The sequence below is a fragment of the Aquarana catesbeiana genome, linkage group LG09 (assembly GCF_042186555.1).
Source record: "Aquarana catesbeiana isolate 2022-GZ linkage group LG09, ASM4218655v1, whole genome shotgun sequence".
Classification (NCBI taxonomy): Eukaryota; Metazoa; Chordata; class Amphibia; order Anura; family Ranidae; genus Aquarana; species Aquarana catesbeiana.
The window spans coordinates 63,736,031-63,762,626 of NC_133332.1; the positions used below are offsets into that span (position 1 = coordinate 63,736,031).

The 26,596-nt window shown below is 42.6% G+C and overlaps 1 pseudogene; it reads left to right on the plus strand.

Moving 5' to 3' along the window:
- Positions 1-23,573, plus strand: LOC141107167 (olfactomedin-4-like; annotated as a pseudogene).
- Positions 23,574-26,596: the final 3,023 nt, after the last annotated feature.

Here is a 26,596-nt window from a genome sequence, read left to right on the forward strand (position 1 = left end):
ATGTCCCTTTAGGTATATATAGTGGGACAGCAGAAGCTCATCAGTACAGAAGACCAGAGAGGCACCATGTACACCTTCTTCATTCTTCTGCTCACCATCTGGCGGGCTCAAGCTGTCACTTTGGTAAGTCCTAACAGAGATTAAACTATATTAACCACTGCCATCATTTTAGGGAAAGGTTTTTTGCAAAAGCATTGTATTATTTTCTTTATTCTTTAGGAAACACAAACAGCAGTTCATATGCAAAATGTGCAGCCAATGTAATCGATTTTCATCTGAAGTTTTTTCTCAGTAAACATATTTAAGGAAGGACTGTAGCCTTGCATTTAATAAAACTATGTGCTGCAACACTTAAAGCTGAATTCCAGGCAAACAGCTAAATGGAAAAATGAAATATTTAGAAGGGAACAGTTTTACCTGTCAAAGGATTTGTATTTCTGTCCACTCAGTCCTGAGATTTACACAGCTCTGAAACACAGCACTGCTCTATCTGGCAAGGCAAAAGACCTGCTTTTTCTCTCCTAAAGTTTATTAGCACTTATAGGGCTTGTCCCTCATGTAGGCTGTGGCTGCTTTCATCATAGCGGGATGAGAAGATCGGGCAGAGGGCAAGCCTGTAGTTTGTCAATCAGCAGCTGGCCATACCAAGCACTACTGCATTGGCAGAACTGACTATGCTGCTGAATCCCTTCCACTTGGGCTGCAGTGTCTGGGAGGGGAAGCATGTGAGACAAAAATGAAGGAAGATTTGGTTGACTCAAGAGATCTGTTTTCAATTTATGGGGCTGTCACACAAAAGCCTTTAGATATATTTTAGGAGTTGGCATACACGGGCATTTGTGCTTTTCTCTTACATCAATTTGTGAATCTTTTTTCACAGCTATGGAAGGCAATATCAGAATTTTTCATTGCAGTATGTATGCAATATATTGCTTTTGTTTTTTTTCCTTCCTACAAAGTCAATACAAAGGTATTACAAATACAAATACAAATACAAGTCATATTATAATTTGAAGGCAAATGTACCTTTAATTTATCGGAAATGTTACCATTTGTCTGTGCTTGATTTACTTCTAATCCTAAAGCTCCTTTACACTATCATGTACATCCACTAATTATTGCAATTAAAAATTCCTGTATATCGACAGCATTAGAAAGTATTTCAAGATGAATGAAATAATTCTCTGGCTATAGTGTTCAGCTGGTTAGATACATTCTGTATCAGAGCTCATGTAACCTTTTCAGATATTTTTTCTTTTTATTCCTGTGCCATGATAATTAGGATTTCAACAGATTTTCACTTGGAATTGCCTCAGTGCAAAGGTTATGACTGTTTATCAATTTCTGAGAATTTAAGTGGGTTTTAAAAACCCACAATGCAGTGCATAGAACTCTTTTTTTTTAAGGCTGAACACCAGGGACACAAAAAAAAATGCCCCTTTCAATTGGTCTCCTTACAAACACACACTAAAAGGCATAAGTGCTCTTTTTCTGCCTAGGGTAACAGTGAAAAGCGCCTGCTTTATTCTTGATCCCTCGACAGCCACCACTCACCTCTTTGCTATGGCTTGTGGAAGGATCCCCCAACGTCTTCACTTACAATGCCAGACTGATGGTCCTGCATTGTATGTGATGATGGCTCAGCTGTGACCGCCAGCTAAAGTGCTGAAGAGCAGAGGCTGTGGGGGATCGGTTGCATGGAAGGATGAGCCCGTAAGATCGAGGATTAATATAGGTAAATGTGCTTTTTACTGGTACTCTAGGCAAAAATTAGTATGTGACTCTTGTGTGAGGGGAGCCCCACTGGAAGAGCAAATTTTGTAATTTCCCTGGATTTCACCTTTACATTTAGTTGGAACATGTTCTACTGCAAACCATTTATTCTCTCATCTCTATGCATTTTGCCTGCACTGAAAATACATGACAAAGCATCTGGTGTGAACTAAAAAGCAATACCAGTGTATTTAATATATTGTTGTAGTTAGTTGAGATAGAAATATTAGAACCCCTTCTAATGATTCTATTTTATTACTTTTTGTGTTTATCTGTCAGAGCAATGTATGGATTAGTAATGTGTATGTTTGTCTTTTACAAGACGCAGAGTTTGATCTCTGAATCTGGATCTGGATTCCTGGATGAGAATGGAGTCTGTTACTGCACCGTCAACCTCCCAGATACCACCTTCCCGGCTGACCGCTTTGAGAAGCTGGAGATATCAAACCGCAACCTGACAATCACTGTGGAGAAGGAAATTACTAAGGTATGAATACCATATCTGCTATATATAAGGAGAGACTATAGATTAACCACCTCAATACCAGGCCAATTCTGACACTTTGCTCCTACATGTAAAAATCATCATTTTTGTGCTAGAAAATTACATAGAACCCCCAAAGTTTTTTAGCAAAGACCCTAGAGAATACAATGGCGGTTGTTGCAACTTTTTATCTCACACAGTATTTGCGCAGGAATTTTTCGAACGCGTTTTTTTGGGGAAAAAAACTGTTTTGTGTTTAAAAAAAAAAGAAAACAGTAAAGTTAGCCCAATGTTTTTACATTTTGTGAAAGATGAAGTTACGCCGAGTAAATAGATACCTAACATGTCACGCTTCAAAATTGCACACGCTCGTGGAATGGCGCCAATGTTCGGTACTTAAAAATCCCCATAGGCGACGCTTTAAATTTTTTTACTGGTTACATGTTTTGAGTTACAGAGGAGGTCTAGGGCCAAAATTATTGCACTCGCTCCAACGTTCGCGGCGATACCTCACATGTATGGTTTGAACACCGTTTTCATATGTGGGCGGGACTTACGTATGCGTTCGCTTCTGCGTGCGAGCACACGGGGACAGCGGCGCTTTAAAAAAATTTTTTTTTTTTTATTGTTAATTATATTTTATTTTTTTTTATTTTGACACTTTTTTGCAAAAAAAAAAAAATTGATCACTTTTATTCCTATTACAATGTAAACATCCCTTGTAATAGCAATATGACATGTCAGGTGCTCTTAATAGTGAGATATGGGGTCAATAAGACCCCATATCTCACCACTAGGCTGGGAAGCCTGAAATAAAAAAAAAAAATAAAACGATCGCCGCTTCCAGGCCGAAGCGGCGCCGTTTTTTTTAATGGAGCGGCCGGGCGTGACGTCATAACATCGCGCCCGGCCTCCGACAATCATAGAGACTCCGGGGACCATCTGGTCCGCCGGAAATCTCTATGATCTACATCCGGCGCCGGCGGATCCGCTATCCGACTCAGCGATCGCTGAGGTGAGTCGGTAGAAGCACCGGAGGGCGGCGGGAGGGGGGGGACGTCCCCTCTCGCCTCCCATAGGAACGATCAAGGGGCGGAACGGCCGCTATGATCGTTCCTATGGTGTAGAGATTCGCCGGCTGAAACCGGCAATATCTGAATGAAGTCTGTAACTACAGGCATCATTCAGATATACCCGCCCAAAGCCCAGGACGTCATTTGACGGTGGGCGGTGGGCTAGTGGTTAACCACCTCAATACAGGGCACTTACACCCCCTTCCTGCCCAGGCCATTTATCAGCTTTCAGCGCTGTCACACTTTGAATGACAATTGCGCGGTCATGCTACACTGTAACCATGTACAATTTTTAACATTTTCTTCACACAAATAGAGCTTTCTTTTGGTGGTATTTAATCACTCCTGGGTTTTTTATTTTCTCCTAAAAAAAAAAAAAAAAAATTTTGAAAAAAAAAGTTTTTCTTAGTTTCTGTTAGTAAATTTTGTAATAAATAAGTAATTTTTCTCCTTCACCGATGGGTGCTGATGAGGCAGCACTGATGGGCACTGATAAGCTGCACTGACGGGCACTGATGAGGTGGCACTTATGGGAACTGATGAGGTGGCACTTATGGGCACTGATTAGGTGGCACTGATGATGAGGCACGAATATGCCACACTTATGGGGACTGATAGGTGGCACTGATGAGCACTGATAGACGGCACTGATGGGTGGCACTGGTGGGCACAGGTAGGGGGCACTGGTGGGCACGGATAGGCGGCACGGATGGGCGGCACGGATGGGCGGCACAGATGGGCGGCACAGATGGGCGGCACTGATGGGCGGCACTGATGGGCATTGATGGGTGGCATTTATGGGTGGCATTTATGAGCAGCAGTGATGAGCATTGATGGGCAGCAGTGATGGGCATTGATGGGCAGCACTGACTGGCATCACTAATGGCTACTGATTGCTGGCACTTGTGGGCACTGATTGCTGGCACTTGTGGGCACAGTTCGGTGGCAATTGTGGGCACTGGTTGGCACTGATTGCTGGCAGTGGTGGGCACACAGTTCTTGCACTGGTGGGCACTTAATTGTAATCAGGGCACTGGTAATCAGTGCCCTGATTACATCCCTAGCTGTCCACTGTGAGGAGATGCCGCTGATCGGCTCTCCTCACACTCTGTCAGTGTGAGGCGAGGAGCGTCGGTTAAAGGCATCTCAGTGTTTACATGTGACCGGCTGTGATTGGGCACAGCTGATCGCATGATTAAAGAGCCACGGCCACGATCACCGCGATGCGCACCCCTGGAGGTGCGCGAGTGCGGTCGCTCTGGAAGGCCATCATATGACGTCCACCCAAAACGAGAGCCCCACCGCCCAGCCATCATTTGACGGCGGGCGGGAAGTGGTTAGCATACCTCATAACTTTCTGAGATGAGAAACGACACACCCCTACAATGCACCATGCCATGAAGAATTGTTATGCAAAAAATTATTGGTTAACCCACAAGTGATTATTTTCACCACTGATTTTTCTTTATGCCAGCATTTAAAATGAACATTTGCAGTAATTTAGTGTTCGGATATACATTAAGGTTTGCTACAATATAACACTTCTAGCACATTTATTTATAAAGGTCTATACATCAGACCAAAAGGAGGGACACATGAGGAGGAAAGAGGGACAGGGGGACGTGGTTCCAAAAGTGGGACAGTCCCTCCAAAATCAGAGACAGTTGGGAGATATGGATTAGCAACTCTAGAAAGTCCACGGGAATTCATAGAGGACATTTTCAGCCTAATTCTTATTTATGTAACTTGAAAGAATTTTCAAAAAGCACATATTATTGTTTGTCCGAATACAATTTTGATGAGAATTTAACATGTTTCTCTTTTACATTCAGTACATCATATACAGGCTTATAGATTCTCCATGTAGTGGTTTCATGCTAAATAACTGCTGGGTGAAAAGTGACTTACAGAAAAAGCTACGTAGACAATAAAACATTTTCCAAAATTCATGAAGCTACATGAGTCATCTTAACAATAATCTCACAATACTTAATACTTAATACTTATGAAACTAATGATACTAATGATACTAATGATACTAATGAAAAAATTATTTATTTGTTGTGTATCAGTGTTCTATTTCTTTAAGCATTGTTTAGCTCCTCCTAAAATGGCTCTAGTCTCTGCTCTCTTCAGTAGATGCCTCTTAGAATCTCTCTCTATGTATAGTTACATAGTTAGTCAGACTGAAAAAAGATACTAGTCCATCCAGTAAGTTCAACCAATACAGCATCACCAATCAGGTTCAAAATTTCATGGAAGGTTTGAATGTAATTGGTGGCCATGAGGCTTTCTGCCTAGACTATGCAGGAGGGGGGTACAATTATTTATTCAAAGACATAAAGGAAGCTAAATTGAACGTAGGTAAAATCAGTGTTCTACTTATTTTCATGATCTTGCTCTGAAATTCGTTTCTTCAGTATTCTGAGTCACTGATCCTGATCAATATGGATGTAAGGTGCGTATACATATTTCTGAGTAACTCTTCCTACAATCTGGATAAAGGGTGCCAGCTGTTGGGTGAAGGTGGCATTGTGCAGAGACTGAAAAGAAACTTATTCTAAGGTGTGGAGAGACTTTGAGGCCATCATGTGACCATGAACTGGTTTACTCTTTCTGGGGAGAACCCAGCTGTTGGACAAGTACTCTTGACATCTTAAGAGAGAGATCTTCAAAGATTTTATTTAGCATCAATAGTAGATTGCAAGACCAACTAGACACCAGCTGATGTGACAAGCTTGTGCCTGATCCAGTAAGATATGTCAACAGCACACACTACAAGCGCCCAGTAAATAACTTTGCACTTTATCTCAATATTGTGGGTGTGCTGATGACATAACTTATCCATGTACTATACCAAGACTAGCTGGGAGACATTGCAGCACCCTGACCAGGGTCAATACCAGTATGGTATAAGTTAATGTCCTGTTACTCTACCTTGATTGGGTATTAGTACAGTTTAAAAGAAAGCAAAGAGATTACTTTGTATTTAATTCAGCAGAGCCATAAAAGTACTTGTGCAGGTGAGATGTGAAGTGTAAGTGAGCATGGTCAGGGAATTGGAAGAGGACCAGAGTACAGTGTCAGATTGCCACCATAAATTCTAAGGTGGCTGCATTGAGTGGATGATGTCTCTCTCATCTCTGGCACCCGAGAAAGTAGTAATGAATGGGAAAAAGAAGGCAAGAGACCTCCAGTGAGATGCTGAGACCAATGTGTAAAGGAAGAGGGGGCACTGGCTATGTGTGACTCTGAAGCTTCTGGTTTGGACTCTGAAGTGATCAGACAAAGTTGTGGATATACTGAAGCTTAAAGCTTTGGTTTTATTTTTATAAAAATAACAAACATGTCTAGACTTACCTGCTCTGTGCAATGGTTTTTGCACAGAGCAGCCCCGATCCTCTTCTTCTGGAGTCCCCCACCGGTGCTTAAGGCTCCTCCTCGACTTTCCATGGGGGCACCCGTGCATGCTTGCCTCTGAGTCCCCGCTGCTGTGTCCACTGCCACCAGCTCCCATGTCACAGCTTTTTATTGACCGCAGCAGGAGCCAATGGTTCCTGCTGCTATCAATCTATCCAATGAGGAGAGCGACAGCAACTGGAGCATGCATAGAATGTATTAAGGTGAAAAACTATGAGACTTTACAACCACTTAAAATGTTTGTGATGATTCCATTAACTGCACCTAAGGCCCTTTGAGGTCAGCCCCTGCCGGCCATCTCTTACAGCCACTGCCTTTCCTTATCTGCATACTTGCTCTACTTAGGTGACTTAAAGTATTGAAGAGGCAGCCAGACAATAAGGATTTTGAGAAAAGTTCAGCAATGGCAGGCTCCCTAGTACCTCCATAATGCTCACATTACAAGAGGCAGTGTTATTTTTCCATCTGATCACTGAGCAGGATCCTGGCTGTAGGAAGGAAATCGTGACTCCTCACAATTCTACTTTTATCTCAAATATCTTCAGTCCTGATAAATTCCTAAAGCTTTACCTTTTTTAGTCACCTAAATATAGAAGTCCCATCTAGGAGCAGATACTACAAGGTCCCTCCTATGACATTTGCTCATCAATATTTCCTCCTCCAAAGCACTCTTATTATACAGGGCGAAACCTGAAATACGTAAACTTAGCTTCCTAGAAGAGGTGATCCCTAGATTTAGGTGGTGTGGCATTTTGACTGAATCTCATACATTTGGATATCCAGAACAGAATTAAATTTTCAGTGTTATTTTTTGGTTTGCCAATATAGGTGTAATGTGACCTCCAAAGGACCAGTCAGAGACTATAGAAAAAATCTCCTCTTATATAGAAATAGATTGTTGCTTAAAGGAAAAGTGTAGTAAAAATAGAGTGTGGGAGGTATAGCATGAGCAATTTACAGCGGTGAACTGCAGTGAGCAACATTGCAGGTTGTCAAGGCTGTTGCCGCCTGCCAGGGCCAAACTTTGAGCAAATTCTTATGCCCCGTACACACGATCGGACTTTCAGACAACAAAACCGTGGATTTTTTTCCGAAGGATGTTGGCTCAAACTTGTCTTGCATACACACGGTCACACAAATGTTGGCCCAAAATTCCGAACGTGAGAACGCGGTGACGTACAACATGTACGACGAGCCGAGAAAAAGGAATGTCAATTGCCAGTGCGGCGCCTTCTGCTTGATTCAGAGCATGCGTGAACTTTTGTGCTATAGACTTGTGTACACACTTCTGGAAATTTGAGAACCTGCTCTCAAACATTTGTTGGCAGAAAGTCCGACAGCAAATGTTCTATGGAGCATACACACGGTCGGACTTTCCGACAACAAGCTCACATCCAACATTTGTTGTCGGAAAGTTCGATCACGTGTACGTGGCATTACTATTTCTGGTACAGTCCTTGGAATGAGTGGCTCATGCTGTTTGTGCACCTATATCTTATTTGCTAGTTACTTTCCTGCCCCAGGGCTACTGCCCCCTGCTAGGCCTAGACTGTGAGTGATATCTTATTATCTCTGGCTAAATTTTTGACATTGAAAGTGGCTGAAACTATTTATTATACTGCTTCTGGCCATATTCCCACTATCTGTTGTCAGAGCTTGCCAAAGCTTCTAAGCAGCCAAAAAAACATTGGTATACATTATTTCCAGGGATGCTATGATCTGCTTTTTGCCAATTTTTTCAAATTTTTTACAACATCATCTTGTGAGGCAGCTGTCAGGGACTTCCCAGACCAATTTGCACAATTCAACGTCATTTGTTGCTCTGTAGTGCACCCTTTTTGAAACCTGGTTCCTAATGATATCAGTGGGACTTACGCTTTGGAAGTTCAAATTTAACAATTTAATAACGGCTACAGCGTGAACCTACAATGCCAGGAAGCCGTCAATAGACGTCCTCCCCTTTGCACGCTGTTATCACTGAGTCATTGAGATCCCGGCCCCTTACCATGTGATCAGCTGTCAGCCAATGACAGGTGATCACATGATGTAAACAGAAGATCGGCAATCTTTTTTTTTCTCCTCACGCTGTTAGCGTGAGGAGAAAAAAAAAGGCCGATCCCCGGCTTCTGTGTAAGGGACATCAGTCCTGAAGAGGAAGAGGCACAGCCGCCTCATCTGTGCCACCCAGTACCGCCTGCCAGTGCCACCTGCCAGTGCCCACACAGTGCATATCAGTGCCCACCAGTGTAAATCAGTGCCACCAATCAGTGCCAACTATCAATGCCCTGCAATGTCACCTACCAATGCTCACCAGTGGTGCCAATCAATGCCTCATCAATACCACCTAGCAGTGCTGCCTATCAGTGTCACCTACCAGTGCCCATCACTGTCCATCACTGCCACCCATCAGTGCCCATCACTGCCACCTATCAGTGCCAGCTATCAGTGCCCTTCAGTGCCACCAATCAATGCCCTTCAGTGCCACCCCTTAGTGCCCGTCAGTGCCACCCCTCAGTGCCACCTCTCAGTGCCACCCATCAGTGCCCAAAAGTGCCACTTATCAGTGCCCACCAGTGCCGCCTTATCAGTGACTATCAATGCAGCCTATCAGTGCCCATCAGTGCAGCCTATCAGTGCCCATCAGTGCAGCCTTTTCAGCGTACATCAATGAAGGAGAAAAATTACCTGTTTGCAAAATCGTATAAGAAAATATAAAACGGTTTTGTATTTTCTTTCAAAATTTTCGGTCTTTTTAAAATTTTTTAACAAAAAAAAAATCCCAGAGGTGATCAAATACCACCAAAAGAAAGCTCTATTTGTGGGTAAAATATGATAAAAATTTAATTTGAGTACAGTGTTACATGACCGCGAAATTATCATTCAAAATGTGACAGCGCTGAAAGCTGAAAATTGGTCTGGGCAGGAGGGGGTTTAAGTACCCAGTAAGCAAGTGGTTAAAAAATTTGGTCAAATCAGAAACGAGCATAGTTCACTCATCCTTGCTAATCAAGGGAAGCAAGTTTCAGAGCCATAAAGAAGAGGGTTCACTTTACAATTTTTGAAGTCTTACTGTATATAGCAAATTGTAATTTATGTTTGTTGCTCTTTTATTTACTCTACCGAATAAGTGAGACACGACTAGATAAATAGGGTTTTACTGATTTACTGAATTTACTGAAAAAAATAATAAGCCACTGGTAGGATCATTTTCATTACAATATTTGCATACATCTCTCTTGGGTATGATGTAACATAACCAGGGGAGTTTTGGACTGGGAAATAAGGGGTTGAAGGGATATATTGGGCTGATGGTCCTGAGGGGAGGTACTTCACTATTCAGTCAGAGTGGGAACCACAATCAGTGACACATGCTGGACATTATGTAGCTAATTTTTTCCTGTTTAGACCTGTGATCACAGCATCTGGCAGAGGGAATTCTACCAACACTGATTCACTTTGCAGTTTTGAGATGTCATGTGATCAAATACCCAACACCACAAAGGAAGCTAATCCTGGAAGCTGTGGAAAGATGGGTCAATGAACATTTATGAATATTAACCTTTCACCATGTCCACTATTCACTGGTACACACATTATGACACACTTTGTCTGATAGATATTCCTCAGTCTACTGAAATCTAGCATTAAAGGGCCAATTAGTTAAAGTTTCCTCCCTGGCCAAAGGTTCTCAGTCCTCCCTTAAAGAAAAGTAGGTCCAAAGCTTTTTTGGCTTACTTCTCCTGTTACCCATTTTCAGCTGACAACGAGCTAAAGCCCGAACTCTGGAAAGATTCCAACCATATTGTCAGGATCTGCCCAGATGCCTGATCGGCAACTGGCTCAGCTTCTCAGCATGCCATCGATAGCTTGACCCAGCTGCTTTTGCCCCTCCACAGCCTGGTGCTCCAGTGAGCCCTGGAGGGGCAGAGCAGAGAGACTTGACTGACAGTCATTGCTTTCTGCTCACTGAAGGCTAAGAACTGAGCCATTAGCGGTCTTTTGATTGCTCAGTTCTCAGTCTTAGAAGTGGCAAGGAACAGATGAAGCATCATACCAATGCTGCATCCACCTAGATAAGTATACAGTAATTTTGTTTTTTAAATCCCAAACTTCTCTTTGAAAATACCACAGGAGATTGATTATCATCATGGCTGCAGTAAGGTGAATTCAGACTTTAGCACCTAAAAAAAATCACATCAACCAATTCATAATGTTATTGACAAGACTGCAGGAGGACCATAGAGAGTTGCATTCTCCAACTTGCAGACCATATACTAATTCCAGGAATGAAGTGTAAAGTGCATCAGCCAAAACTTTTAGGCTTCATGCACACTGTATGATATTGATGCTTTTTTCTCCTACAGGGGTTTAGCAGCCACAAAAAAGTGTCAAAAAGCTGCTTTTTGCATGTGCGTTAATATGCCTTCCTATGTCTGGCATTAATACATTATATTGGCAAGAATCCTGGCCATTCCAATGCATTAATGCGGGAATGCAACTGGAGTTAACACACGTTAAGGTACTTTTGAGTGTTTTTTTATGCTCAAAAGCTCCTACTTTGAATTCACAAGTGATAGCGTTTTCTGCCTCTAAACTTCTGCCACTAAATCCTAAAAATGCATATTGTGTGCATGGACACATAGGCTAACATAGAGGGGAGTTTAAAGACAGAGAAAATAAAAAGCTCAAACACCTGTAAAAGAAGCTTTTTTGGGCTGCAGTGTACATGAGCCCTTAAAGAAGAAGTATGTTTTTTTTTGTTGTTTTAAGATTCATACTTACCTAGGTGGATGCAGCATCAGACTGATGCTGCATCTGTCCCCCGTCGCCTCTTCACTGAGAACCGAGCCACCGAACACGATGGCTCAGTTCTCTTAGCTCCCCGAGCGGAGTACTGCTGCCTGTCGGTCAGCAGCTCTCCTGCTCTGCTCCTCCATGCTCATTGGAGTGCTGAGCTGTGGAGGGGCAGGGAGCTAAGAGGCTAAGACTGCCATCAGTCCAGGCAGCTGGCGGATCCAGACTTCCTAACACGGGATGGCGCGGTGCCTGGACTGATCTTGGTGACAACAGCGGAGAGCAGACTTCAGCCCGCTCTCTGCTGAAAACGGGTTACAGGAGTGCAAAATGAATTGCACTCCTGTGACCCATAGGAGAAGCCCAGCAAACAAACTAAGGCTGGACTTCTCCTTTAATTTTGTTCTGGTAAAAGTGAGAAAGGATTAAATATGTTAGATTTTTATTGATGTGTGTTTTGTGGGAGATTTATTCTCACTTCCTGTTAAAGGGGGCCATAGAAAACAACCTGATGAGAAATTTCCACCCTTCCCCACTCTATCCAAATCTTATTAAATAGTTAGTGTTAGGTATTAATTATTTCCTACGTTATCAAAAATGAAGAAAGGTTTGTTTTCAGATATATTTTCAGGAGACCATAAGGTATACTGACAGTAATACATACAGGTGTGATATCTCTGTACAGATCTACATCTATCAGAGTACATTGACCGTGTACATAGAGCAACTGAAGAACCTGACCAAACGTGTGGAGATCATGGAGAACGGAGGTCACTCCTACACTGAACTGGACTTTGAGCTCATCAAGTTGGAGATCAAAGAGATGGAGATCCTCATAGTGCAGCTGAAAGAGTCATTTAATGGCTCCAGTGTCATCATAGAGACTCTCTACCAGGAGGTAAGACAAAACTATGTATTCTCACCAGTGGTGGGCCATCAGAGCAGGCCTAAACTATCAGAATCATTGATTTGATCTATGTAATATATTATAATATATTTTTTCCATGAATGTGTATTCAATCATTCCCAATAGTCTATATTCTTCATTACTTTTTTCTTGGTTGCACAGCTATTAGTAGTGTATGTTTATGTTAGAGCTTTTATCCAATTATATTTCAGCCATGATAGACATCATGTGTTGCCAGGGTCAAATAAATCTGCCTTGAGGTACAGTACTGGCGCCTGTAGCTTACAGTAAATGACAATGAAACATTAGCTTTAACCAATCAGATTTTTAGTTGGCGACTTTGGGACCACCTAGCAGGTGACCAATAACTTATGCCAGAAATATGAATGGACAGACTTAACATTCATCTTTAGCCTCCATGGAAATAGAAAAGTTATTAGAGTAAATTTAACACACAAAACGCACATTGAACTCTTTTTGAGGGAATGAAAAAAAGAAAGATGGATTTTGTGTACAAATAATAGTAGTTTTGGTGAGTATAATGCATTTTATTTACATTTTTTTAATATAGTCAACCCTACCTAATGCAGGCCCTGCTTTTTCTGTCTCCGGGTTTTTTTTTTGTGCTGAATTTTGAAGGGTGCTTGTCCCTTTAAAGAAATAAAGAACTAAAAAAATGTGTAATTAAATGGCCCAATAAAAACACTAAGTATCACCAATTACAATAAAACCATAGTGATTGTGCATAAATAATCTGTGCAGAAATAATTCAATAATTCGATTGCAAAGATTAAGTGATTAAGAACCAGTCCCAATATTAAAGTCCAAAAATTGTGAAGCAATAGGGAAATAACTAGACATGTGCACACTAAAATATTTCGTTTCGGAATTTCTTTTTCGTCCGAAAAATAAATTTATTTAGTTACTCCCGAAATTCGTTTTTATTTATTTAGTTTTTCGTTAAAAATTGCATTCGTCCGAAAATCCAAATTGAGGTTGAATCTGTCATTGAAGGCTTATGGTGTCTGTCGAATGTTCAAAGAAGATTCGACGGAGCAGCTAAACTGTACAAGTTTACCTGCTCCGTCGAATCTTCTTAGAACTTTCAACAGACACCATAAGCCAAAGTACGTGTGTACTTAGCTCTAGCTATTTTACTGCTCCTCCTCTTTGGTTACAATCAGCCGATAACATTCATCATCATCATTAATTTATTTATCTTTTCTCCCCTCGGTCGAATCTTTTCTCCCCTATGTCGAATCTTTTCTCTCTATGTCGAATCTTTTCTCTCTATGTAGAATAATCTTGGACTAATAGAGTTAAGGTTAGGCACATTCGACCACAGGTTTGATGGACACAGATTGTTATTGTCAGCATCATGTTGAATCTCCTATCTATATCGAACTGTTGTAGCAACGAAAACGAAAATAAAGCATTTGTTTATGTGGGATCTTTCGTTTTTCGGATTCTGCACTTTCGTTAATACAAGGAATCCCTCTGGTAACAAATATAGTGAAAAAGTTTATTGCCCAGTACAGGAAAACTACTCAAGTGCTACGATGCTGAGATAGGGCAATCATTCAAGGCAGCTTACTGAACTCATAGATCTCAACACAGAAGCTATAAAAGCGCTTGTAAAAATGTGTCCTCCAGCCAGGTTAGACTACTATCCATCCACTATGGATCAAACCCCCAGAGCTCCATATCAAAAGCAGTTCACAGCCACAGTTATCAATTATGGAGATAGAAAAAAGTGAAGCTTCATGGTGCAGTAAACCTCTATAACATTTATTAGTTGGACAATTGCACTTACAGGTCAGCAGTAGGAATGTAACAGTGTATCAAACACAATACAGGCTTCAAGCACTGCTGCGGGTCCTGGCAGTGTCTATACCCAATAATGTCACTTAATCAGCTCCACCTGACATGTTTCTCCCAAAAGGGCGTCTTCATATTTCCTGCCCTTTTTATAACTATTTTATAGGTCATCACTGAAGACCTAGATGTGTACTGGCCTTTTACTTTTCTTAAATTGTGCAATTCACTAAGTGCAATGCTACCTTAGTGCTTAAAGAGAACCTGTCCTCAGATCTTTTAATTCAACAAAAATCATTCATCCCACATATGTGCATTTAACATATCTTATGCCTGTTATTTTAAAGTGCAAATATAAATTGTGCAGACATCCAAAAGCCCCAAGATTGCTGCTGAGTGCCACCATCTTGGATGTGATGTCAGCAACCCCAGCTGACTCAGACAGGGCCACCGTTAGATATTGTTGGGTCCCATGCACCCTGCCTGACAGGCTATATAGTGCTCTCCCTGTCCCCGTCCCCTGCTGCTGAACTGGTTGGGCCAGAGGAACTTTTAATTAAGTGCTAGGAACCACAGACCCAGGAGTTACTGTGCATGTGCTCAAATGTATTTGAAGAGTCCTCTCTCTGCCCCAGGACCCCTGCTGAACTGATAGGGCCTGGCCACATACAGAAGGACCAGCTCTCTACCCTTCTGATTAATAAGGTAGAAGGGTATGGCGCTGTTCCTTTATCCAAATTATGATTTCCTATATATGTGCTATATACTTCACAAAATAAAACATAAAATATGAAAGTATCAAATTCCATACATGGTGTTGCTGTAAATATCATATATTCCAAATGACACCTTATGGACGTGCATACCAGTGTGGAAGAGGTGATCGGGGGTGGGGGAAAGTAGGAGGAGGGGGGAGGGGAAAAATGGTGGAAGGGGGGGAGGGGGAGGGGAAAGGGGGTGTGGAGAGGTAAAAATCCACTAATTATCCAAAAAACAGTCTAATAAAGTGCAAACGTGCTGTCAAAATCATATAAAAGTCCTTATTTGTGCAATAACTTGGCACTTGTGATGTTTGTGTTTGTGATCCTTCTGCTGTTAAGAATCCGTACTCTAAATGTGCAGCCACTCACCAGCTCACTTCACCCCTACAGGGGTATCAGGCAGTCACAGTCTAAGCCACTGTGCGGCAATCTCTGGCAGACTCAGGATCGCAGTGTGTCATATAGAAAGAGAGAAGGGGTGCCCATAGTGTAAAATCGTTTTTAAAAAGAAAGTTTTATTTAAAACAGGTGGAGAGGTACTCACAATTTAAAAGTATGTATCAGACAAAAATGACAGAAATATCGGTTAACCATCAGCTGTTGCGAGCAATTTGTTTGGGAAGCACAGATTAGGCCACGCCCTACGCGTTTCATCATCAGGACGTCTACGGGAGCTCTACCCTTCTATCCCTGGACTCAGAACTATTAATCAAGTGACACTCTATATTCCCCTATGCTCCTTCCCTGACTGCTACATACAAGTTTATGTAGGGAGGTAAGGGGAGGAACAGTGAAGGGCAGAGGAGGTGGACCAGCACAGAACGTATTCCCAGAGAAGGAGAGTGCTATGACCAAGGAGGGAGGGGCTGTGCCAAGGAATTTTACACCCGGGGTTAATATTCACCCCATTCTTACCTGGTTTGCTGGGCAGAACTATAATAGCATACTCACCCACCCAGCAAATCCATTCCCAGTCCAGCTACAACCCGGGTCCTGCACCATCGTCTTGTTTGTGAGGCTAGCTGTCTCTTCAAGATCCTAACATCTGGCTCTCTGATGATGCTGATGATGATTATGCATGAGCCATGTGCTATACATAGCCCCATAGACTCCTGGGATGCAGGATGTGGCTATCTCTGGAAAGTTTCAGATGAGGGAACATCATTCGAAAAAGCCAGGAGCACTATGCTGCACTCCACTGAAAATACTGGAGATATTCCAACCAAAAAAAAGATTATTTGAATAAAGAGATCCCCCACCCCTTTTACCCTATTCCTCCCTTTTATTTCCTCCTTATATCCTCACACCCCTTTCTAACAAAATTACTATGGTTTATATCATATGCTGAATAATTTGGTGTTCTAAGTTTGAGATTTTTTTCTTGTTCAAAGATGTTATTGAGATTTTTATGAAAACAGAATCATAACAGCTGTTACCCATATACCCAGTGAAGTGACTGGCCTCAGGTGATACACAGAGATTAAATAAATCCTCCTACATAAGTTGTATATGTTTATCTGCAGCTGTTTGTCCACTACATCCAATCAAAGTGCAGAATTTACACAGGATCCCTCAGCTCCGAAAAACAGGGGGGCGGGGAGCTGACGTTACATCAGTGAGGAGAGCTCTGAGACCTGATTGGAGGAAAGGGACACACCCCCTACACACTGCTCACAGGAACAGAGCTGAGGCTGTCAATTACAGGCTGTGTCCTCCCCATGTTCCCCCCCTATGTTCAGTTTCAGAACTGTTCTACCAGCTTGTCTGTATTTTCTTTGTAGATCCGTAACATTTCCATCATAGTGAACCAGTTGGAAATCTATGATAAGAACAACGTGCTGGTGATCAGACGGGAGATTGAGGCTCTGAAGAAACGCCTGGAGGATTGTGAGAAGAACAATACAAAACCAAGCTATCCTTCCCTTCCTTCACCTGATATTGGTAGGTTAAAAGAAAGACCTAATTGAAAGGATAAGTCCACCCTAAAACTAAAATCCCTGCATCTACAGACATCCACAAATAATCTAACACTAACCTACCTAGCCCTGTAAAGAAGAAATCAGTATACATACCTTTTTTGAAGCTGATCCGATCCAGTCTTCAGTGGCAGAAGCTCTGCAGAGGACACAACCGACAACAGCTGTGAAATGAATGGGGAGGGACTTCACCCATAGACTTACTATGGGGCTTTCGCTGTCGGAGGTGTCCTCTGCACCCGCCTACACAGAGAAGCAGCAGCTGACAGCTCAGCATGGGATCGGGTCGGATCGGCAAAAAAGTTATGTATACTGATTTCTTCTTTACAGGGCTAGATAGGTTAGTCTTAGCTTGTGGGTGTCTGTAGGGATTTTAGTGTTAGGGTGGACTTCTACTTTAAGTTCACAAAAGTTATTTAGGTTGTAAGTTCTAACAAGCAGGTACCTCTGATTCCTCTTGTATTGATTTGTGCTGTAACTGTACTGTCTGCCTCTATTTTGCAAAGTGCTGCCCAAACTGTTGGCACTATATCGATCTTGTATAATAATAATGTTTACCAAATTTAAAACAATATACAGCATCCATGGGCGCTGCTCACATTTTTGCATATTTGGTGCACTGTCTGCGAACCTGCCATGTGGGAAACTGCCTGTGCTGTTCTCTCCATATAAAACAAATCTAGGTACCTTGGCTATCATGCTGAAACTCTGCTTTCAATATTTTGAGTCACTGCCCTGCAAAAATTATAAGGATAATGGGGGGGGGGGGATTCCATAAAGCTGCTGCACCACTTTTCTGGCATAAATCCCTTGTTACTGTATTGCACCAAATTTATGAAGTATTTGTGACACTTTTGGTTTTGACAGCGACTTGTGCACCAAACTCAGGTAGTTCTTAAATGTGCCACTTTTACATTGTGTCTTATTAAATGTGCCAGATGTAAAAGTAGAGCTAATTAAGACCAACTCTCTTTTGGTGTACAGTGAGAAAACCTCTCTGTGACAGATTTTGTGAAAGTGTTTTGAGTGCATTCTAAAAGTGACTCAGCATGAGCCTAATTCAAGTACAAGTTCTAGACAGAAAAAAGGACAAGGATTCCCCACTACGGGGCTTTTAAGGCCTAAGTATACCAAAATACAGGATTCTTATGTTAAAATAGTAGTACAAATTTTATTGAAAACAATGTTAGGAAGAATACGGCTAATATTCATACAGCATGAACAGAAAAAACAAAGTACACAAGAACAGTACTGTACACTGTCAATACATAAAAGCCATACATACAGGGTATGCTTCTGAAAAGAAAGCTTTCTTTCTGGAACCAGACCCTGTGTTCATGGCATATTACCATCTCTCTCTCCCTGGCTAGCACTGCTAAGTGCTGACTATCTTTACAGATATTATCTTCGGGACTCCCGACCCAATGCCGGCCTGCGATTCTGGGTTGCCATTGTCAAGTTTTTCCCAGGCACTGATATAGCGTAATTTTCAGTGGCAGCCGCTCATAAAGGGCGCAGGGGCGCTGCCCCCCTAATCCATGCGCCTGGCCCCTAATCTCAATGCAGGTCGCTGGGTGCATGAATGTCCATTTATTTATTTTTTTTAAGCATATGATTAGAGCCTGAGGCTCTATTTGTCTTTAAAAAGTGTGGGCTCGGGGCACAGAGTACTGCGCACCAAGCCCACTCAGTTGTGTGACATTAGCAAATTAATACTCGCTAATGTCTTCCCGTTTCTCCTCCCGGCCAATCAGGAAGTGAGTCCTGAGACCCAATTGGTCAGGAGCCCTAAGACCTGATTGGACACAAGTCCTGAATCCTGATTGGCCGGGAGGACAAGCGAACGCTGGGACTCGGGTGGAGATGCAGGGGGGAAGCCGCCGAAGCCCCGACCTGGATTGGGGTAACTGCGGGGCTTGCGGGGGGCCTGGCAGGCAACAGGCGAGCGAAGCGGCGATCGATCAATCGAGTGACAGGGTGAGGGGGAAGCTCTGATCGATCAAGTGCCTGGGTGGATGGCTGGTTGAGTGGGGGCCGCGAGCCGCCCCCCCCCCCCCCCCCCCAAGAAAGTTGAGCACCAGACACCACTGGTCATTTTGCCTCCCCCTGGTTTTTGGATGGACGCTGCTGCAAGTTTTTTTAATCTTTTGGCAATCATCACTTGTATACTGAACAGTATATCTCTCCTTGGTTCCAATCTGCTTTATATACTGTGATATTTGGGGGTTGTTTAGCTCAAGTGTGGTACCCGCTTGCGAGAACAATCCACGCCAGAAATTCAATTTCAGGGCTTTTTGGCCCACTTTTATTTAGGAGACTTAAAAAAAACAAAATCAAAGGTTTTCCCTCGCAGGGGTTTTCACTGTCCATACAAATAACGATCAATTCAGCCTCCTGGCTTATACATACAGCAGTGCTGCTCAGGCCTTTCACTTCAGGCTCTCGTCTGTCTTCCCTTGCCAATACCGTCCATACAGATAGCAGCCCCTCACGGCTCTGACCCTCAGACTTGGGTCTCTGACTTCCACTGTGCACACATGCACTCTCTGGCTTTCACAGTGCAGCCTGCACTCTCTAGCTACTCCAGTGCACACCTGCACTCTCTGGGTTCTCTGTTGCAAGCCTGGACTCCTTGGGAGGGTGGAGCCCAGAACCATGGTCCTGACTCTACTATCAGGCCCACACACACCTGAACAATCAGTGTGGCGGTGAGTCTCAAAACCCGGACCCGGGACTGGGGATTTCATCCCACTCGGATCTCTAAGAAATCCCCGGACTCCAGGTCCCAAAGTGGACTTTAGTAAATAATGAGGAAACTGAAACGCCAGTTTTCTCTGTATGTTATAAGCTCCCTGGAGCCCCTCAACCCGTCCGGTTGAGAATTCTGGGTACATACACTGGTGGGGTACCACACTACCACATACCCCCCCCTGTTTCGACCCAGAGGGCGGAACATACCTGTCCAACCTCCTCACTTTGGCATGATCATGCAGGCTACTACCCACATGGGCCAAATCTTGTTCCATCAGGTGACTTTCTCCACGTCCCCCTGCTACATTTACTCAGGCTCTACAAAGACACTTCCATGTCTTTTTGCGTGCACGCTTCCAAAAGCGATGTCTTTCTATTTCCCTTGGACATACACTAGCCACCTTGTCAGTAGGGAGTTTACTACTCTTGGTACCTTTTTGCACCCAAGGTTGATTTCTGAGCTTTAAGGGTCCAATACCATTAAGGTTACCAAGGGCTCCCTCAATTTCCGATAGACCACCCCTTTTCCCTTTGTTTAATTTGGAAGGAATCAGATTTTGAAAACACTTGTTTAGTGATAAGCGGGGGCTCTTTTATTGGGATGACACTGGTCCCTCTCTGAGCTCTATGTACGGGCACCCTCTTACTGTCCAAACTTAGCATCACTTGTTTCCTCATGTATACTGCATGCTTCATTTTTTCAGTTTCATCACGAACATCCTCATATGACTGCAGCCTCATCCTAGTCTCCCTCTGAAGGACATCCTGACTGTCTTGCCACTCTGAGGTTTTTAAGTCCGGTGACACCTTGCTGTGCTTTGGGCCATTTCTTTCTGACCATTGTTTACCACAGTCCTTCTCAGATCTTAGAAGTTCCTCAAACCTCAGGAAATCTTCCCCAGAATTACCCTCCCGAACCTGTAGGGGGCCTAATTCTGCTGTACCCTTTACCTCTTCTAAGTCAGTCCTACCATTCCCTATCTCATTACAAGGAGGAAGTTGGAAAGAGTCCAGCTGTTCTATGGTGGTGTGAGTCTACATCTCTCTCATTAGAAAGAGCCTGGTGGATATCGGCAGTAGGCAACCGATGATCCTGTGGTTATGTGAGTAGATGACCCCAGTGCTGAAGAGTAGCGACTGTGTGTAGCTTTTAAACTCTGGAAGGAGTACTAGTCACCATCAGCTTAGAGATGCTGTGGGACATTCATTCCATGTTTACAGTGCAGCCAGAAAGTTAAGGAGTCCTCAAGGTATACAGTTCTACAGTTTATCTGGGTATCCCAAGCTCCCTCTCTAATCTAAGTTCAACATTCCCAATAAAAACGCATAAAGTAACTCCTAGACTGTTCGTTGGAGCCAGTGGAAGAATGAAGAAAATGCTGTGTGCCTGGCTTTGTGTGCTCTATGGGTAAAATAGGACCAAATTCACCAGTGGTTCTTATAGGGGTACACTACATCAAAAAAGAAAAAAATATAAATATATATAAAAAAAAAATTAAAAAAGTTCTTCAAATTCACTGTGCTCGGGCGCCGGCCACATTGCACTATGGAAGCGTCATGCCAATGCAATCCCGTGATTGCAGGCGAGACGCTACATTTGAGTGGTTTTGTGTTGCTTTGTGGCGCAAAGCTAAGCGCCTCTCCACTCTCATTGGGTCAGTCTTCTGTCTGTCTGCCTATCTGACCATAAGCACTGCCGTAGGACTTGGGTGGTGCTTTAACCCGGGCGGCCGTGTCACTTTCGGTTTCTGTGCCAGTGGAAAGTCGGCTCAATGAAGCAAGAAGTCCCTTCACATACCTTGTAATGTTCCTTGTAATACATTGTAATGTTCTCATCCTGTGATGATGATCTGTGATCGGACGGTGGGGGGAGGGGGGTGCCCTGCTTCTTCTGTGGCCGGGAATTAACCTCCATTCACCCAGCAATCTGCAGGAGCATTTATATGTGTACCATGAGGGGTCCCAGCACTGTGTCCAGCTACAGCCATCATATATAGTATATAGTATCCTCACCTTCACCAGGTCTTTATCTATCTATCTATCTATCTATCTATCTATCTATCTATCTATCTATCTATCTATCTATCTATCTATCTATCTATCTATCTATCTATCTATCTATCTATCTATCTATCTATCTATCTATCTATCTATCTATCTATCTATCTATCTATCTATCTATCTATCTATCTATCTATCTATCCTGTCTGTGTACCTATCTGCCTGCCTATCAATCTGTCTGTCTGTGTACCTATCTGCCTGCCAAATCAATCTGCCTGTCTGTGTACCTATCTGCCTGTCTATCGATCTGTCTGTCTGTGTACCTATCTGCCTGTCTATCGATTTGTCTGTCTGTGTACCTATCTGCCTGTCTATCGATCTGTCTGTCTGTCTGTGTACCTATCTGCCTATCAATCTGTCTGTTTGCAGGCCCTATCAAGGAAGAGTGATGGGGGGGGGGGTGTTGTTGGTTGGGGCTATGTTTGCACCCCCCCCCCCCAAAAAAAAATTAAGCACCAGGCGCCACTGCTCGGAAGTAATGCCTTGTCAAATGTCTGACATAACACAGCAGTTTTAGCAAAGTCCTAGCTGGCTCAGATTTTACATTTTGCTGCATATATATTTTGTTTACCCGTTGAAATATTTATATCCATCTGTTCCTTTTGCAGGTACTTGTGAAGATGGACAAATCATCAACAACATCAGTGAACCATTTGTAGTTCAACTAAACTGGAGGGGGAGCAGTTATTTGTATGGGGGATGGGGGAGAGATTCACTACTAGGCGCTGATCAGAATCTCCAGTGGGTGGTTACTCTAAAAACTGATGGAAGGATTATGGATTATCTGGCCCCCTACCCTTCATATAATCATCTCACACTTTATTCAGGTCGAACACCAAAGTTATTTTCATCATCTGAATATGGTCAAGGTAGTGGAATGATCGTGTACGATAACATGTTGTACTATAACTGTTATAACACCTTATGCATCTGTAAATACGACTTGAATAAAAATGTGATCGCCCTAGCGAATCTCCCTGGTGCCACATACAACAACAGGTTCTCCTACTCACACACTGCTTATCAGGACATTGACTTCTCAGCTGATGAAGAGGGTCTTTGGGTCATTTATTCAACTGAGCAGAATGTTGGAAATATTGTTATCAGTAAACTTAATGATACTACTCTTGCAGTACTGCAGACCTGGAACACCAACCAGTACAAACCTGGCGTCAGCAATGCTTTCATGGTGTGCGGGGTCTTGTATGCCACTCGAGCCCTCAGTACTAACAAAGAGGAGATCTTCTACATGTATGATACCAAAACTAATGAGGAAGGGAAGTTGAGTGTCCCATTCATTAAGCGAAGGGAGAGAATACAAAGTCTGTCCTACAATCCTAATGATCACAGGCTCTACATGTATAATGATGGCTTCCTGGTCCATTATGACCTCTCTTTCACTTCACTATCCAAACCAAAATCTAACATTATACATTCCAAAATAAACCCGATCCAAACCAAATAGATAAACCAAAATAAAATGAATACAAGCGACTCCATGTTATATGTAAGATGTTGTAAGACGTCCATTTTAATTAACTATGATCACCCCAGACCAATTATAAGAAAAAAAGTTATCAATGTGTGAAGATTTCTAGATTCTGACAGTCCCTAGAAAATCAAAACACATGAGAATATCACTGATTATTATGCAAGCGAATATTTAATCTCTGTTAACATTTGTTCTGAATGAAATGTAATGATAACTGAATTCTATGTAATTTCTCATTAGATAAAAGCAAATAAATAAACACTTTAGCATGGCATATGGTGTAAATGAATTTTTGTTGTTTCTTCTTAAATGCTGAAATTTGCTACCTCAACCTAAGCTGTTCATCAAAACTTTGAGTTTCAACTGACCTGAGATTGGGCCTCAATGTGGAAATTCAGGGGGAACTTTTTTTCTACTGTAAAAAGAGCGGAGAAAAGTACTGTATATATAGAACCTCTGTCAGATTGTTATTGCTTCCCTGTTCCCATTAAGGAGATTTCCTGTCCAAGAGTGAGAGGAAATCTCTCCAAAGTGAAGGGAAATTCCACCTTTATTATTTGACACCTGAACAAGTGTCCCCATTGGGTTTCTTTCTAGCCATGTTCTGGGGACAGTTTTTAGATTTCCCTTCACTTTCTGTCTCAGTGACAATAATTATAGGACAGAAAGTGGGAGTTAATCTCAATAGTTCACATAAAGTATATTACTAAAAGTATTGGGACACCTGCTTTTACATGCACATTAACTTTAATAGCATCCCAGTCTTAGTCTGTAGGGTCCAATATTGGGTTGGCCCACCCTTTGCAGCTATAACAGCTTCAACTCTTCTGGGAAGGCTGTCCACAAGGTTTAGGAGTGTGTCTATGGGAATGTTTGACCATTCTTCCAGAAGTGCATTTGTGAGGTCAGGCATTGATGTTGGTTGAGAAGGTCTGGCACATAGTCTCCGCTATAATCCATCCCAAAGGTGTTCTGTCGGGTTGAGGTCAGGACTCTGTGCAGGCCAGTCAGGTTCCTCAAACCCCAAACTCGCTCATCCATGTCTTTATGGACCTTGCTTTGTGCACTGGTGGGCAGTCATGTTGGAACAGGAGGGGGCCATCCCCAAACTGTTCACGCAAAGTTGGGAGCAGACAATTGTCCAAAATGTCTTGGTATGCTGACACCTTAAGAGTTCCCTTGACTGGAACTAAGGGGCCAAGACCAACACCTGATAAACAACACCACACCATAATCCCCCCTCCACCAAATGATTTGGACCAGTGCACAAGCAAGGTCCAGAAAGACATGGATAAGTGAGTTTGGGGAACTTGACTGGCCTGCACAGAGTCCTGTCCTCAACCCAATAGAACACCTTTGGGATGAATTAGAGCAGAAGCTGCAAGCCAGGCCTTCTCCTCCAACATCAGTGCCTGACCTCACAAATGCGCTTCTGGAAGAATAGTAAAACATTCCCATAGACACACTCCTAAACCTTGTAGACAGCTTTCCCAGAAGTGTTGAAGCTGTTTTAGCTGCCAAGGGTGGGCCAACTCATTATTGAACCCTACGGACTAAGACCGGATGCCACTAAAATTCATGTGCGTGGAAAGGCAGGTGTCCCAATACTTTTGGTGATATTTATCTGGACTGCGCTTGGCCAATTACTGAGACTGCTGCACCAAAATTTTCTTGAATAACAGGATACACGGTAATAATGAAACGTGTGAAAAAAAATATTAAACCAAAAAATGTAAAAAAGTGACAAGTGCTTAAAAGACTGTATTTAATTGCATCTGCACTTTATATAAGTTTCAATGGGATCACTTTAGGGTGACAGTAGGTGTCTTTTAAGTACTTGTCAATTTGAGGATTTTGTGTATTCATTTTTTTTATTTCAATTGAGTTGGCCCACCCTTGGCAGCTATACACTTTGTATATAATGAGACAGCGTACTTTTATTTTTCATTATTAACGTGTGTCCCAATACTTTTGGTAATATAGTGAATGTCAATAAAGCTTATGGTTATAACACTTCTCCACAGCAAAATGATCAAATAAAGTTTTGCTGGCATTTTACTACAGTGACAACTAGGGATGGTGCCGATGTTCGAGTTGAATGTAAGTGGTCACCCATTCGGCAAATACCGATCATTATGGGGCATTCGCAGAAAATTTGAGCACCGCGGACCGCCCCATAATGCACTGCGAGTTTGCAGCGTATTGATGTCTGATGATTGGCCAAAGCACGCACCTGACCTGCATGCTTTGGCCAATCATAGCGCGCTCTGCTGTGAGAGCCATGATTGGCCAGAGGCAGGGTACCTTTAGGCAATCATGGCTCAGGGGGCTAAGTCCACGCCCCACACGTAATAAGGCTGCTTACACGGCGGCTGTATATAGCGTAATGAATGACAGAAGGTTAGCTAGAGGCAGGTTAGTTATGCCGCGTACACACGAGCGGACTTTACGGCAGACTTGGTCCGGCGGACTTTTCGACGGACTTTCCGAATGAATGGACTTGCCTACACACGATCAACCAAAGTCCGACAGGTTCGTACGTGATGACGTACGACCGGACTAAAACAAGGAAGTTCATAGCCAATAGCTGCCCTAGCATCGGTTTTTGTCCGTCTGACTAGCATACAGACGAGCGGACTTTTCGACTGGACTCGAGTCCGTCGGAAAGATTTGAAACATGTTTTATTTCTAGGTCCGTCTGACTTTTGGGAAAAAAAGTCAGCTGGAGCCCACACACGATCGAATATCCAACGGACTCCGGCATTAGTGGCACGCAGGCAGTTTAGTACATATATATATATATATATAAATAGATAGATAGATAGATAGATAGATAGATAGATAGATAGATAGATAGATAGATAGATAGATAGATAGATAGATAGATAGATAGATAGATAGATAGATAGATAGATAGATAGATAGATATAGATATCTATATATACTCTGCAATCAGTGTAGACTAATATATACAGTGCAGGCAGTCTAGTATATACAGTATCTCACAAAAGTGAGTACACCCCTCACATTTTTGTAAATATTTTATTACAGTAAAACCTTGGTTTGAGAGCATTTTGCAAGACAAGCAAAATTTTTAAATACATTTTGAATTGATATACAAGCAATGCGTTGATATACAAATAGCGTCATGTCACAATGGAGTATAAAAGAGAAGAGAGGCGACTCTAAGTGTAGCAATACAGTTATCTTTAATGAAGGTACAACATTTAGAAACTCACATGGTTGATGACAGACACATCCAAGTATGCAGGCATCCGCGGTAAAGCTC